This window comes from Pongo abelii, chromosome 14 (assembly GCF_028885655.2).
Source record: "Pongo abelii isolate AG06213 chromosome 14, NHGRI_mPonAbe1-v2.0_pri, whole genome shotgun sequence".
Classification (NCBI taxonomy): Eukaryota; Metazoa; Chordata; class Mammalia; order Primates; family Hominidae; genus Pongo; species Pongo abelii.
Genome location: NC_071999.2, coordinates 64,230,536 through 64,245,891, shown reverse-complemented (window position 1 = coordinate 64,245,891; position 15,356 = coordinate 64,230,536).

Sequence of the window (15,356 nt, the reverse complement as noted above, 5' to 3'; positions counted from 1 at the left end):
TGTAAACTAGTTCATTTCTAGAAATTTTAAAAAACTAAAAATTAAAGTATTTGAAAATTCCATTTATTCTACTTTCTTCCTCAACAGTAACTTTCTTTTGAATAGTTATTTTGACTTTCATTAGCTCATCTTTCCCAAGCTCTTCCTCACTGGCATTCCAGTTTGTCTTTCTCTTCTGTGCTGCTTCTGGTGAGATTCTCATTTCCATGATAGTTTCTATTTATCTCTTACTTCTTTCCTCATCTCTGCCATTTCATGTCTTTGCTGATTGGTTTTATTTCTCTTGTTTCAGTGTCTTATTATATATATTTTCTCTAAACTCATTTATCTGCTTTAAGATTTTTTATCTAAAAGGTTGTTATTTAAAATATTGATTTGCTATGCTATGTTTGATGACAATTTTCATATCTCCCACGACATGGAAGACATAACAATTTTTTCTTGTGTTAATTGTCTGCAATTTGTTTTTGTTGAATCACTTGTAATTTTCTATATAATTATATATAGGTATAATCTGCTGTACATATATAGCTTCTGCACTGTTTCTTTTTCAAATTGTACACATATTTGATTGAAGTTAATTCTTGCCCAGGTATTTGCCCAAGAATCACTTGAGGGTCAGGCTACAGCCATATTTTACATGAGTAGGAATTTCTTCTGGTTCATAATAAAATTTCTTTTGAAGCAGGGTCAGACATGACCCTGGCTCTTATTTTTTGTTAGCCGCAGTGATCAGAAGCTTCAGGGCTTCTCAAAATGTAGAGATTCTCCCTTTTGCTCTGCCTTGCTTGCAGACTGCTTCCTGTAAATATGGCTGGCCACTGCTACTTCTCACTTGGGCTGGTCCCTCTGGCATCAACTTGTTGCCAATCTAGGACCAGGAAGCTTCCTGCCTGCAGCTGGGTCATATTTTTTAAATATGGGATTGCTGGATTTCTTCCATTAGTATATGCCACCTACTTTGAAAAACTACACTTTGTTGACTTTGTCTGAAATCTGCAATCTTGAGGCTCCTCTTTAGTATCTTTCTGCAGTCCCGTTAACCTTCACTGTGTTTAAGGCTACAGATATTTTCTGGCATTATAAAGACTGAATAAAGATTGATCTTTCTATTATCTTTGACTTCATATTTTGATATCCAAGCAGAGAAAAGGAAAATCCAGTCTTTGTTTTGTTACCTGAAAACAGGAACTTGAAAATCTAAGTTATATATAGAGATATGAAATATCCCATCCTATGCATAAAATTTATTTAAGTGACCCTCCTAACACTGGATGTGTAGATTATTTCACATTGTTTCCTATCCTAAATCACATTCTGATAAACTACCTTCTAGTTAAATTCCTAGAAATTGAATTATAGGATTGAAGGTCATAGCTACTTAACAATCAATACAGATCGAAAAATTGTGAACTATATATACCAACTTATGCTTCCACCAAAAGTATATAAAACATCTATAGTCTTCATTCACTCACGCACACAGGGTATTACTATATATTTAAATACTTGCTAATTTTATATGAAAAATGGAACCTAGGATTTTGATTTGCGCTTCTATTTGAGGTAGGAAAAGAAAGTGTTTTCCTACTCTTACACACTTAACATATTCAATACTCAACACAGAATACTTCACCTCTGATTACCAAAATGTGCGTGGAGATTCTCCCCATCACCAAGCAATTCTCCAGTGGACACCAACCAGGTGTCCTATAACTTAATTTAATTCGGACTCAATCTACCTGGAGGTAGCATCAGATCCCTTGGGTTTTCAGGGCTCAGTCCCTCAACACGGTCCTCACTTCAGATGCCAATTGCAAGCCACAGTTGTGACCTCTGCTTCTGACCAATCAGCTCTACATTGGGGCTCCCACAATCTCTGCCTCAAGTTCAATTAATTTGCTAGAGTGGCTCATAGAACTCAGCAAAATACTACTTACAATTACCTATTTATTTTAAAGGATGTTACAAATAATATCGATAAGCAGCCAGATAGAAGAGCTATACAGAGCGAGGTAGGAGGATAGGGCTCCACAATTCCATGCCCTGTCTGGTCATGCCACCCTCCCAGCATTTCCTTATATGTTTAGCATCAGACACCTGGAAGCTCATCAAATCTTGCTGTTGAAGAATTTTTATAGAGCTCGATCTCCAGCCTCCTTACTCCCTTCCCAGAGATCAGTAGATGGAGCTGAAAGTTCCAACTTACTGATCATTTGGCCTTTCTGGCGACCAGTTCCATCCTGAGGCTCTCTAGGGATCCCATCCTAAGTCACCTCTTTAGCATAAACTCAGGTAATATCAATGGGATTCATTACAAATAACAAAAACACAAATAAGGTGTCTTAGTGCACTTGGACTGCCATAACAAAATACTATAGATTGAGTGGGTTAAAAAACTGACATTTTCTTCCTCATAGTTCAGGATGCTGAGAAGTCCAAAATCAAGGTGTTGGCCTTTTTTTTTTTTTTTTTTGAGTCAACTCTGTTGCCCAGGCTGGAGTGCAGTGACATGATCATGGCTCACTGAAGCCTCGACCTCCTGGGCTCAGGTGATCTTCCCATCTCAGTCTCCCGAGTAGCTGGGACTACAGGTGTGCGCCATCACACCAGCTAATTTTTTTGTGTGTTTTTTGTAGATGCTGGGTTTTGCCATGTTGCCCAGGCTGGTCTCAAACTCCTGGGCTCAAGCAACCTGCTCGCCTCAGCCTCCCAAAATTCTGAGATTATAAGTGTGAGTGAACGTGCTTGGCATGTTGGCCTATTTGGCTCCTGGTAATGGCTCCCTTCCTGGCTTGCAGACAGATACCTTCCAGCTATGTCCTTACATGGCCTTTCCTCAGTGCACGTGTACAGAGACAGAGGGAGAAGAAGCAAGCTCTGTGTCATCTCTTCTTTTGAGAACACTAATCCTATCATATGGTTTAGACAAGATCCCATCCTCATGACCTCATCTAAACCTAATTACTTCCCATAGGCCCTACCTTCAAATATCATCACATTGAGGATTACAGCTTTAATATGTATGAATTTAGGGGGTGGAATAGGGAGATACAATTCAGTTCATAACATAAGGTTAAATAATTTTTTTTATATTTTAAACTGTATGTATTTTTTATTTTGAAATTAGCTGTTCAGATCTTTGCTCTTTATTCAATGTTTTGAATTTTTTTAATATTCCATTTTAAGACTCCCTTTTCTATTAGGAATATTAATTTTTGCCACTTATATTGGATTTTTTTGCACAGGGTTTGTAATTTGCATCTTATTTTTATTTATTTCTTAATTTTTAAAACTTAGATCTCTACCATCCTTTTTCTTTAATTTTTATATCAATTTTATACTGAGTTCAGTCATCATTGATGAAAACTAAATAGGCTCCTATATATACATATTTGTTTTTCCCAGGAAAATTATGATGTTCTTAAAAACTACTTTATCTCTTTAATCCATCTGAATTTATATATTATAAAACTTTATGAGGCTGGGTGCAGTGGCTCACACCTATAATCCAAACACTTTGGGAGGCCAAAGGTGGATCACCTGAGGTCAGGAGTTTGAGACCAGCCTTGCCAACATGGTGAAACCCCATCTCTCCTAAAAATACAAAAATTAGCCTGGCGTGGTGGCACGCACCTGTAATTCCAGCTACTCAGGAGGCCGAGGCAGGAGAATTGCTTGAACCCAGGAGGTGGAGGGTTGCAGTGAGCTGAAATCGTGCCATTACACTCCAGGCTGGGCAAGAAGAGTGAGACTCCATCTCAAGAAACAACAACAACAAACAAACAAACAAAAATGTATGCATCTGTAATACGTATTTAACCTGTTAACTGCTAACAATTATGAGTTATGCTCATAGTAACTTGGAAATGAGAAAACTCTTCCATCTCAATGGTTGTCTTACATAATCTACCAATTGTGTGGTTGTGTTTTCTTCTTTTAATGTATTACAAACAAAACATGAATGAACAAATAAAAGTCAAAAGCAAATAATTAAACTTTTTATTAACAAAAGACTTTCCCCTAAAATACTAGTTTCAGCATACATAGTTTTATATTGATATTTTTAATGGATTTATCCTACAGGTAAAAAATTTCAAAAGCAAAGCGTTACAATATTTTTCAACCTCATTGGCACCATGCTGGTTTTCTATACTGTATTTTCCTTCCTTCATTGTCTACTCTGCTCCAGCAGTTTTAGCAGATATATGTGGATCATCAGGCTCACTGCCTTTCCATTGACATTAATAGTGCTTACAGATGTGATATGATTGCTAAAGCTTTTCTGTAAACTGGTACAAATGTTCTGTATATTCTATATAACACAGACCTAGATTTAAAATATTCACCCAGCAAAAGTGACTTCAAAAAGAGATTGCATTCTGTCTTAGTGCAATCAGGAAGAGGAAATTCACAGTTAAAGATCAAACTGGCAAAACTCAAACACAATAGGACACTGAGCAGAAAGCATTAAGGTGGCACCCCATTGGGAGTAGGTACAGGAGGCTTTGAGCCCTGACAGTAAACTTGTGTTGACTTTGCTCAGAACCTGCATTTTTATTTCATGAATGTTCTGATGTGAATTTTCTTTCTCATTTTACCCTATTTAAATTAATAGGAATCCTTGCTTTGCTGTGCTGTGCCAGAGGCCTATTGTATATCTAGTTCAGTGGAGCTAAACCTGTGATTTTTTAAATTTATTTTATTTTTAATTTATAATGCTTGAAGTTGTTACTATTTATTAGTCTTTTTCATGGTTTTTAAGACTTTTGTGAAAACCTACTTGGAGAATTATCATTTTAAGAGGAGAATGACTTATCTCCCCTAATCACAGGGTTTCCTGGAGCTTTTGAGTTGTCCCACTAGATGTGTAACTTGGATCTAATTTTTCTACACTTGAATTTGTTGTAACCTGACCACTATCTATTCCCCAGCAGGAAGGTTGCCTTACTCCCCTTAACCAGTCACTGTTGTCTCATAACACTGTAGGCTTATGTGTTGATCATTCAATGGCTTGACTACCCTGCCTTATCTTCCTCCTTCCCATGAGTCTGATGTCTGACTTTAGCACCTCTCATCAACCTGGTTTCCTTCATTCATCAAGCTCTGTCTGTTGCTTGGGCTCACCTTCCCTTCTTTTGCTAAAGAAAGCCGAGTCATAAATCCTGACCCCTCTAATTTCATCATGGGTTTAGTGGCCTGCCTTAACTCAGCATTTAATCCATTTTACCTGCCTAATAACTTAAGAAATGGCTTCCAACTGAGAACATCAGATTCCTAGGATCTTCAAAGGTAGTGGTAAAGAGTACTCCTGGTATTTAAAAAATAGTTAGCAATCTAATGAAAATCATAAATTTCAATGCGGTACTTGCAAATCCAAAGTCTAATTATTTTCTCTTTTATTAGTAAAAATAGAAGATATAAATGATTGTTTAATGTAATTTGGTATAGAAAATACCATATAGTGAGTTGAGAAGACAAATATTAAAAAAATCCTTTACTACCTTTTGAAAATGTTTGTATCAACTAATCTTCAGAATCACTAATGGTGCTTACTAGTTTTATCCCATAATTCAAACCCAGATCGAATGAAGTCTCATATATTGCCTATGGTACATTCCCTCTGTTTTTTTTTTTCCCCTAGCTTTTAAGAAATTTAGTTTTAAGGCCTCTTTACTTTTTCGAAGTAGTTACACATACTTTGGGAACATGCATATTTGTCCGTTTGACGACTGCTGGCCTATAAATGACTCTTCAGTTACATGTATGTATATTTATGACTCAGGGTCAAGAGCATCCTGAAAAGTTATGAAAGTTAAAGAAGCAAATAGAGTCAGTCTGTCCAGGGCTTTAATAGGTGAAGGCCAGGTAAGGAGAACTAGGCTTGACTGGGAATTTACTCAAGGAATAAACGAATGATCAAGCAAACATTGGCAAGATATATAAGAAGTAGGTCAAAGTTCTGATGAAAAGAGCATTTTTTTCCAGCAAAAATGGGAGATTGTGTATCTGTCTGCTCTTTTTCAGATTTTGTTTGCTGTGGGAGGCAATAGGTAATTGGCCAACCCAAAAGTCATTATATAGCATGTTATAGATATTATTTCTATTTTTGGTTTTGTCCGTCTTATATATTTTATTCATGAAATGCTTTTATTAGTGCCACATGTCCCCTTTAAAAACTTGACACTTCTGTTAGCAGAAAACCACCACTGATCTTTAAATATTTTCCCTTTTAACACCCACAGTTTGCCTTCACCCTGAAATGCTTGAGGGAGGCCACATTCCCTTATTATGAACTGTATGTTTCACCATGCTGCCTGGGTTGGAGATACATGTGAAAGAGGAGACTTATAAAAATCTTTTTATTAGTGATATAGGTTTAGCTATCAACTCTGAAAGCTGAGGCATTGATAGAGTCAAAGGGTTTGGCAGCGGCATTTTTCCTAAAGTGGAGGCAAGCAGAGACCTAAAATGACCTTGCATAGACTTTGTCCCTCCCGGGAAATGTGTGCAGCCCAGTTGCTGGTTTCTGTTTCCGTTTGCCCAAAGACTGAGATTTTCTCACTGTAATAAGGCTTCTTTCTCCATCCTGGCATAAATGGCAGCCATCCTGAGATCTTCAACAATGACTGAAATATTTGGGTGCATCAGGGACAACTGAAGAGGAGTTATTGGGTAATGTTATTGAGAACACAGGAGTAAAGGCATTAACTCAATTAAGTCATCTTTATTGTTGCTTGAGATTGTGAGTTCTGTGTGTGTGTATGTGCTTCTCTGTGTGTGTGCATGGATGTGCATGTCTGGGTGTTTGTATCTTAGTAGCTAATATGTGTGAGAACAAAAGGCAATGACTTTTGTAATCAACCAATAGATGTGTCACTTGAGAGCCATAAGAGCTTCTGGCACCTCGCAGTAGGTTTGAGAGATCTGTCAGCCCAAAGGCTGACTCACTGTTTGTAAGCATTAAGTTAGACAAATGCATAAAGTCTAAATCTGGACAAAGTCAAAATTCTCAAAACTGAATGTTCTGATATTGGGAAATGATTTGTGGCAGGAAAAAAAATGTGAACTGTTATCACCAAATCCTGACAAAGCAGACCACAGTGCTATCGATTATAAGGTAGAACTTGCCAAAGTGAATTAACTGGTCCAGAGTTTACAAATAACTGTTCAGAATACACATATATTATTTTTAGCAACCTGAAAATCCAAGGAACTAACCTATGAGCCAGAGAAAATTTTGAAAACCTGTAGACATTGAGATTGCATAAAGAATAGCTTCCACAACTAATTTCAAACAAGTCAGACTTAAGAGTTTCACCTCTTTATGAGATTTCCTGATGATTCTCCCATGTTCCAGATCTGCATTAATAAGTCTCAATGCCATTTTCACCTGGGTGGAGATTTGCCAATGTTGTTAACACAACACACATCAATGCCTCTCACCATTTTCACCCCACAGTTTGGCTCCTCCTCCTGACTTTTTGCTGATGGCTTCCAATATTCCTTTTTAGTCACAGAAGCTCAAGACCTCTGAGTGCTCTTTGATTTATCTCTCCTTTCCCCTATTACCAGTGATTCATCAGGGGCTGTCAATTCCTTCTCCCTACTGTCTCACACCACCCTTTCTTCTTGTACATTACCCTAGCCCTAGTTAACAGTCTTATTACTGCTTACCTAAACTACTGCTATAACTCTTCTCCCTGCCTCCAGTCTTGCTTCTAATCTACTCATTCTGCATTCGGCTGCCAAATTAATCTTCCTAAAGTACAGCTTTGATTATGTCACCCTTGCTCAATAACCTTCAAATCCCTCTTCTTTGCCTACCAAATAAAGTTCAAACTTTCTAGCTTTTGACATTATGATCTAGGCTTATTTTTATGGGTTTAGCATTAATGTTTTTCTCTTTTTGAAACTCTAACCAAACTGAGCAATTCCACATTCTGCAACCAACCCCAGAAACTTCCTTCTACAGGGTTTTAATATTTTTTTCCACATGGTATGATTTTAATGCTATCTATTACGATTCTCCTCAGCTCTTCAATGGTAGTTTTTTCTTTTACTGAAGGAGCTTGGACACACAGGCCTGGAGTGTCCACACGAGTGCATGTGAGGACCCTTAGGTTATGATTAGGAATAAGAGGTGGGAAAATAAAGGGAGAGGATGGAGCAGTAGGGGCAGAGCCAGGGGTAAGGAAGTCTGAAAAGTCTGAGAATTTTAATTTTTATTCGCTCTTTGAGGTCATTGTAAAATTAGGCTCATTATAGTAGGCTGATAGTACATACTTGGTATAATAGTTTGTTAGTCTAATTTCTAAATATAAAGACATGTGACATGCAGGCCTCCAGCTACACTCTTGCTTTGTGCCTCACAAATGTTAGGAGAAGGCCTGCTTTTTATCTATCTATGAAACACAAGGCTTGAACACATTGTCTGTCATCTGGTAGATCTTTATTATTTGTTGACTATGGGATGCAGTGTGCTTTCCTTTCTTTGAAATTCCAGAAAACGTTTCATCTTTCCTGTGATGCTGATTACAGTCCTTAATAATTTCTTGCATTTTGTATGATTTGGCATCTACATGGTAATATCTGTGAAAGAAATTTGTGCAATGCTATACATCCTACATTGTTTGAATAGTAATAGAGGTTAAAAAATTGTTTACTGGATAAATAACAGAAACCCATGGCTTGTCTTAGAAGAGATACATAGGCTGATTGGATTTGAGGGCTCCGAGATAGTTTAGACACTAATAAACTGATTCTAGAATAGTTAAATGACTTATCCAGGGCTCGTGACTTTTAGTTAGCAACTGTGGGCCTTGTATTTAAGCATTCTGATGCCCTGCTCTCCACGTGCAAGCTCTGTTAGCACATTATGTTAAACATTAATCAGGAAATGTCACTAAGAAAGACATGGCATTCATCCTAAGTATCTATAGCAGTATTCCCTTTTACTAATACTGCAGTCAATTTGATAAATAGAATAAACTCAGATAAAGATGCTAACTTTGTAAGGACTGAACATTTATAGAGGAGCCTAGTTTGTTCAAATCCACAATTGATACACATTGAAAATTTAGCCAACTGTACACAGTGTTGACATACAGTTTATCCAGAAGACAGAGGGATTATGTTGTAGCAGTTGTCTTCATAAAGATTTAGTACTAATATAATTTAGAACACCCAACCCCAATATATGTTTGTACAGGGCATTACTGTGAACAAATATTGTCAGATTAGAACTAATTTCTACAGCAATATGGCACTTGAAAAGGGTTTACAATCCTAAAATCTGTTTAAGCATATAAAACACAAAGCATTTGTCCTTGGAGATATATCTATAGCTATACCTTTTTTTCCCAGGTATTGCAATATACCTATCTAATGGGTGGAGATGGAGAAGCATAATATTTGAAATTATAATGGTCCAGAAGAGGAATCTCAATACTGGTCCTATAACACCTGCTAAGTCAATTATTTAGTAAAAGAAAAAGCAGAGTTGTATTTCATTGTTTCAAGCTGTTACCTAGAGAAAATCAGATTACAGTGTTTGGCAATGCACGCACATTATTTATGATAAGAAAATATCAGGTGATGGAAAGTTGTTCGTTACAGGATATGATGTGGCAATCACCTCCAAGAGGAATATTTTCTTCTCACATGTTAATACTTGTGAAAGCACTTAGCCTAGGACTTGAATATGTAAACTAAATTCTATCACTTTACTTCTAGTGCCGTTGTTCAGATATCCTTTCTCGTTGATAATATGCATATTTAAAGGAACAGAGATGGAGGTAGGCATGCTTCTAAAACATGTGAATAACACTAGAAAGCTAGATATCTAGATATGTCACCTGATTCAACACATTAAAGTTACTTTTATTGAGAATGAGATTATAAGATCTGTTCATCTTGAAAAAATAATACCTTAGCTTTTGTTGTTATTAATTTTGACTGGATAATGCCAAAGTACAAAAGACAACAATGAAATTTTTTTTAAAAAAGTGAATCATATAAGGGAGTGTTCACATTTATAATTTCAGTCACACAGGTTCTAGAATAAAGTGTCCCTAGATTGTACTTAAGTGTGAGCATTTTGAACCTGTAGAACAAAATGCATCCATCTACAGTTATTTCCATCCTAGCGTAGCACTTCTGCAGCCTTGAAACAAGCCTTGAAACAAGGCTACAGGAGTGCTACACTAGGATGGAAATAACTGTAGAACGGATGCATTTCCAGGGCGTGTTTACAGCACACCTTGCAGAGACTGTGGCCCAGGGAAATGGAGCAGCGCTCTTTAGGGATTTGCGGGAGCATTGCCACATACCCCTCTCCTCCCTCCAGCAGCAACCCTGTTTCCAGCTAGGTGACTGCTATCCTGAGGTTTCTTAGCTCAGCTTGCCATCTCAGGTGTCAGACTGCGCGCCTGCTGGGAAGCGGTTACGTGAGCCTCAGGAGGCTCCTGTGCAAATCCGGGGAACTACTAATTGTGTCTCTTGCCATCTAACTTAGACACCTGCTTCCTTTTCACTTGACTGATCTCCACCTATGCCTCGAGACTAATGGCCTGTGTGATCTCATCTTTTTCTGTTACCTTCCAGGATTGCAATTAAATTATATCCTGGTATGCTATTTGCCATCGAGAAGAATTTAATATCAATGGTGGACCTCACTGCTAAATATTCAGATATCAGGGTATAAAAAGGTTTTTTCGTAAGGCAGAACTAAAAAAATTTCAAGTTCAGATGAAACAGCACAGTTCATCTTAATGTCTCAAAGTCCTGCTCAATTAAATATTATTTGCTGAAAATATTAAGTAATGAATAATGAAATTATATATATAATAATTTCATATACAATATGACACAACATAAAGAAAAATTTTAAAAGGTGATAAATGCCAACATGGATGCATACTTATAACTGTGCTATTGGTAGCCTCTGTTTGAATATTTTCTCTTCTACTGATTTTAAAGTGTGACTTTATGCAAGTTACTTAACATCTTTGTTTCTTACATCCTTATTTGTAAAACTGTCAATAATAATGGTACTTATTCCATAAGGCTGTTATGAGGCTTAAATGAGTTAACATACTTAAAATACTTAGAAAAGTGTCTGGCACATAAAAAGTGTCAAATAACCATTTTTTTGAAAATGTTATTTTTGTTCTACTTTCTCCAATTACTTTTCCTAATAATCTTTTTGTATCAATTATATTTTGATTATATTTAATTTTACAATGAAGTATTATAAATGGTTTGTGAATAATGTTTTTCTAAACAATATTTTAAGGAGCTAAATAGTTTCTAGTTGAACGTAGGTATTGTAACTTATTTAACCATTTTCTGATTGCTGGATAGCTAGATTGTCTCCTGTCCCGTGTTGCAATATATAATGAATCAATATACCCCTTTGCTGATAAAAATCATTTTATACTTGAATTAATCTAGAAATATAATTCCCATGTTTAAGGGTAAGAATATTTTCAGATTTTATGTAATTAATTAATTTATTAATTTATTCAAGTCAAACAGTATCCAGCTTTATTAAAGATACTTTCCATAAACAGTCATGATATTTCAGGCAGGACATGGGCAAACAATCCTTAACAGTATACAACTTTTAAACTTCCGTCTTCAATGGACTACCAAAAATCAGAAAGCCACTATAAAATCCAGTGAAGTCTCCATTTGATGCTCTGAACAGGGGAAGTTTAGAGTGAGGGCTGACATTTCACATTTAGCATGTTCTTTACAACTTTTCACAAGTCGACCCTGACTTTTAGGAAGTGAAATAAAAATGGCAGAATTCATGTGAAGATCCACAATCTAGAAACAGAACCACTGATTTTTTGAGGGGCACCATCTCAGTGACAGCACCAGAAAGTCCAGATTGCCTGGCACGCTGGTAATCAATTATTGGAGGTCGGGTCCCAACAGGTGTCTGGGTTTAAATGAGTTAAGTCTTTGCTGAAGGTGGAAAGGGAGAAGAGGACACGAAAAGAATTTGTTTTTCCATACCACAAGGCATTTGTGCCAAGGTGGCTGCGTGTGGTCAGTCAGGTAGAAGGGAATCCCTTCTCCTGGGAGCCAAGAAAAGTCTCTCAGAGCTAGAGGGGAAAGGGGTTTTCCCCATATTAATCCAGCTTCAGAAGCATTCTGTTAGTGACATTTGCCCCTCCCCCAGAAAACAGTAAAGTGTTCTGTGTGCTAACATAGTGTATTAGTCAGTTCTCACACCGCTTTGAAGAAATAATCCAGAATGGAAAATTTATAAAGGAAAGAGGTTTAACTGACTCACAGTTCCACATGGCTGGGGAGGCCTCAGGAAACTTACAATCGTGGCAGAAGGCACAGCAGAAGCAGGCACCTTCTTCACAGGGTGGCAGGATGGATTGAGTGCAAGCAAGGGAAATTCCAGACCCTTATAAAACCATTAGCCCTCCTGAGACTCACTTACTATTAGGAGAACAGCATGGAAGAAACCGTCCCCATGATCCAATTACCTCTACCTGGTTCTGCCCTTGACACGTGGGGATTATGGGGACTACGATTCAAGATGAGATTTTGGATAGGGACACAGCCAAACCACATCACATAGCTTAACAGAAAAGTAAACAAAATTCTGTGTTTTAATAAAACTTGATAAAAAATAGTATTTCAAACTGTACAGTCATCAGAAGCACACAGTTACCAAAAATGCACACACTTCATGTGGCATATCCAGCACCTTCAGCTTTCCGTGCCTGGTCTGTGTTAGCATCTCCATGTTCTGCAGGGTTATCCCCTTTCTTGCCAGTGTCAGCTTTTCCCTTTAGGTGGCTCCTCTCCGTTCTTTGCAGGAGCCTTTTTAGGCTTGGGCTCTGGCTTTGGAGGAGCAGGTTTAGCAGACAGCTTTGTGGTTCCTCTGTGGTTCTTCCTTCACCTTAGCTTTAATCTCCCTTCAGCATCCCTTTCAGCCTTTTTCTTGGCCACAGTGGCAATGGTGGTGGGACGTAGGGGTTAGATGTGGGATGCAGCTGCACAGTGGGCTTTGGTTGGTCTGGGGGTTGTTCTCACCTCTTCTTCTTCCTGCTGCTCCTATTCATTTTTTTTAATATTTCATGATTATTATTTTTAGGCTAGTCAAGTGAAGTGGGGCAGTGAATAGGGATTTTTTAAAAATGTTTCATTTTCTAAAATGTAGTGGCACTTTATATTGCCACTCACTATATCTGATCATACAAACTTAGATGAGACCTCAATAACACAATGTGATTATGGTTCAATTTATTTATTTTATTAGAAAATAGGGAAAATTTATTTTATAAGTATCTACCTGTGCTGAATGTCCTCTGTTCTAAAGAATGGGGCCTGGTCAACAAGGCAGTACGTGAAATGTCTAATTAAAACTTAAGCACATTAAGGTTAAACACTGAACATCACTTTTCTAACATGGAGCTCAAAGTTTCTCATGCTCTTAATTCCTATTAACTCCTATCTTAATTTAATGATTTTCCAATATTGTTTTAAAGATTTGCAGTTGTGCCTGTTGGATTGTTCTACAGCTCTCCTTATTTCAAAATCTGCTTAGTGGTTACTGTTTCCATGCAATTTTATTGCAGATTTCACTTCTTCATTCACTCAACAAATATTTCTTGAGCTTCGCTGGTTCTTAATGTGTCCAGAATTGGTTCCTTTTGGTGGGTTCTTGGTCTGGCTGACTTCAAGAATGAAGCCGTGGACCCTCACGGTGTTACAGTTCTTAAAGATGGTGTGTCCGGAGTTTGTTCCTTCAGATGTTCAGATGTGTCTGGCGTTTTTTCCTTCCGGTGGGTTCGTGGTCTCGCTGACTTCAAGACTGAAGCCGCAGAACTTCGCAGTAAGTGTTACAGCTCTTAAAGGTGGTGCAGACCAGAAGAGTGAGCAGCAGCAAGATTTACTGTGAAGAGCCAAAGAACAAAGCTTCCATAGCCTGTAAGGGTACCAGAGCAGGTTGCCGCTGCTGGCTCCGGCGGCCAACTTTTATTCCCTTATTTGGCCCCACCCACATCCCGCTGATTGGTCCATTTTACAGAGTGCTGATTGGTGCGTTTCTACAGAGTGCTGATTGGGGCATTTACAATCCTTTAGCTAGACACAAAAGTTCCCAAAAGTTCCCCAAGTCCCCACCCGACCCAGAAGCCCAGCTGGCTTCACCTCTCACTAGGTTCTAGGGATACAGAGCTGAATAAGTAATGATCCTTGTCCTCAAAGAACTCCCCAAGGGAGAGGGAGGTGATCCATAGAGGGCTCTCTGTAGTAGGTGATGTGAGATTTGAGTGATAAGAAATTGTCTAGTTAAAAAGGGTGCGATGAAAGACACTTCAGAAAGCAGAGATAGAATGCTATATAACTTCATGTCTTGCACTGAAAATTTTGTTTCTATTTTCCTCATTTTCTATTAAAAACTAAATACCATTTGCTAATTCTGCCAAAATGGTGTTAGCCTACATTATAGGTTATGCTCTGAGGCTTATGGGGATTGTGCGATAACAGACACTTTTATGCTTAATTCCTCCCATTGGCAAGATTGATTTTCTAAAGTGAAATCAGGGCAATAAGGTGATTATTAGTAATATCTTCTGGTATTGAAATTTCCTCTGGATTTTGAATTTCCAAACCTTCTGCAAGTGTAAGCAGATGGGGAGGGTCTCTAGGCAGGACAGTCTCCTGCATTACAGCCTGTTTTTCTTCCTAACTCTATATAAAACACGGTCACTTTGTCAACTAAAACCAACTTCTGACAAACCCCAACAACTTATAAATAAATACAAAGAAACATTCCTCCTTACTATATTAAAGTCTCCACTTCCCCCAAAACTGTAACTTTATTACCGTAACATACAACCTATGTACCGACATAATTCTACACTACCAAAGTCCTTCCTCTGCATTTAATAAGTCACCTCCTCCCCTCTCCATCACCCCATAAAAACCTTCTATCAGTTTCCCTCATTAAAACACTACTTTAAAAATGCTGCCATTACTCTCCTTACTCATAACAAATAAAACTCCTATTAATCAAAACCAACATTCTCATAAAAATCATTAATTACTCACCAACCAAACAAATCCCCAATTTTTCAAATTACACAGCTGTTATAAATTTCACCTCCATTTCCCTACCTCCCTAAATCCTGTGTATCTTTAAATGGGTTATATAATACAATTGTAAATACAAAATCTTTATCCTAAGTTTGGAAATTGGTTCAAATTATAACATTTTCTATCACTGTAATCTAGGATGAGCAACATGTCAGTCTTGACCATTAGTAAAATCTAAAATTGGCAGTTTTAGAAAATAAAAATATGATATAGAACACCTAGTTAAA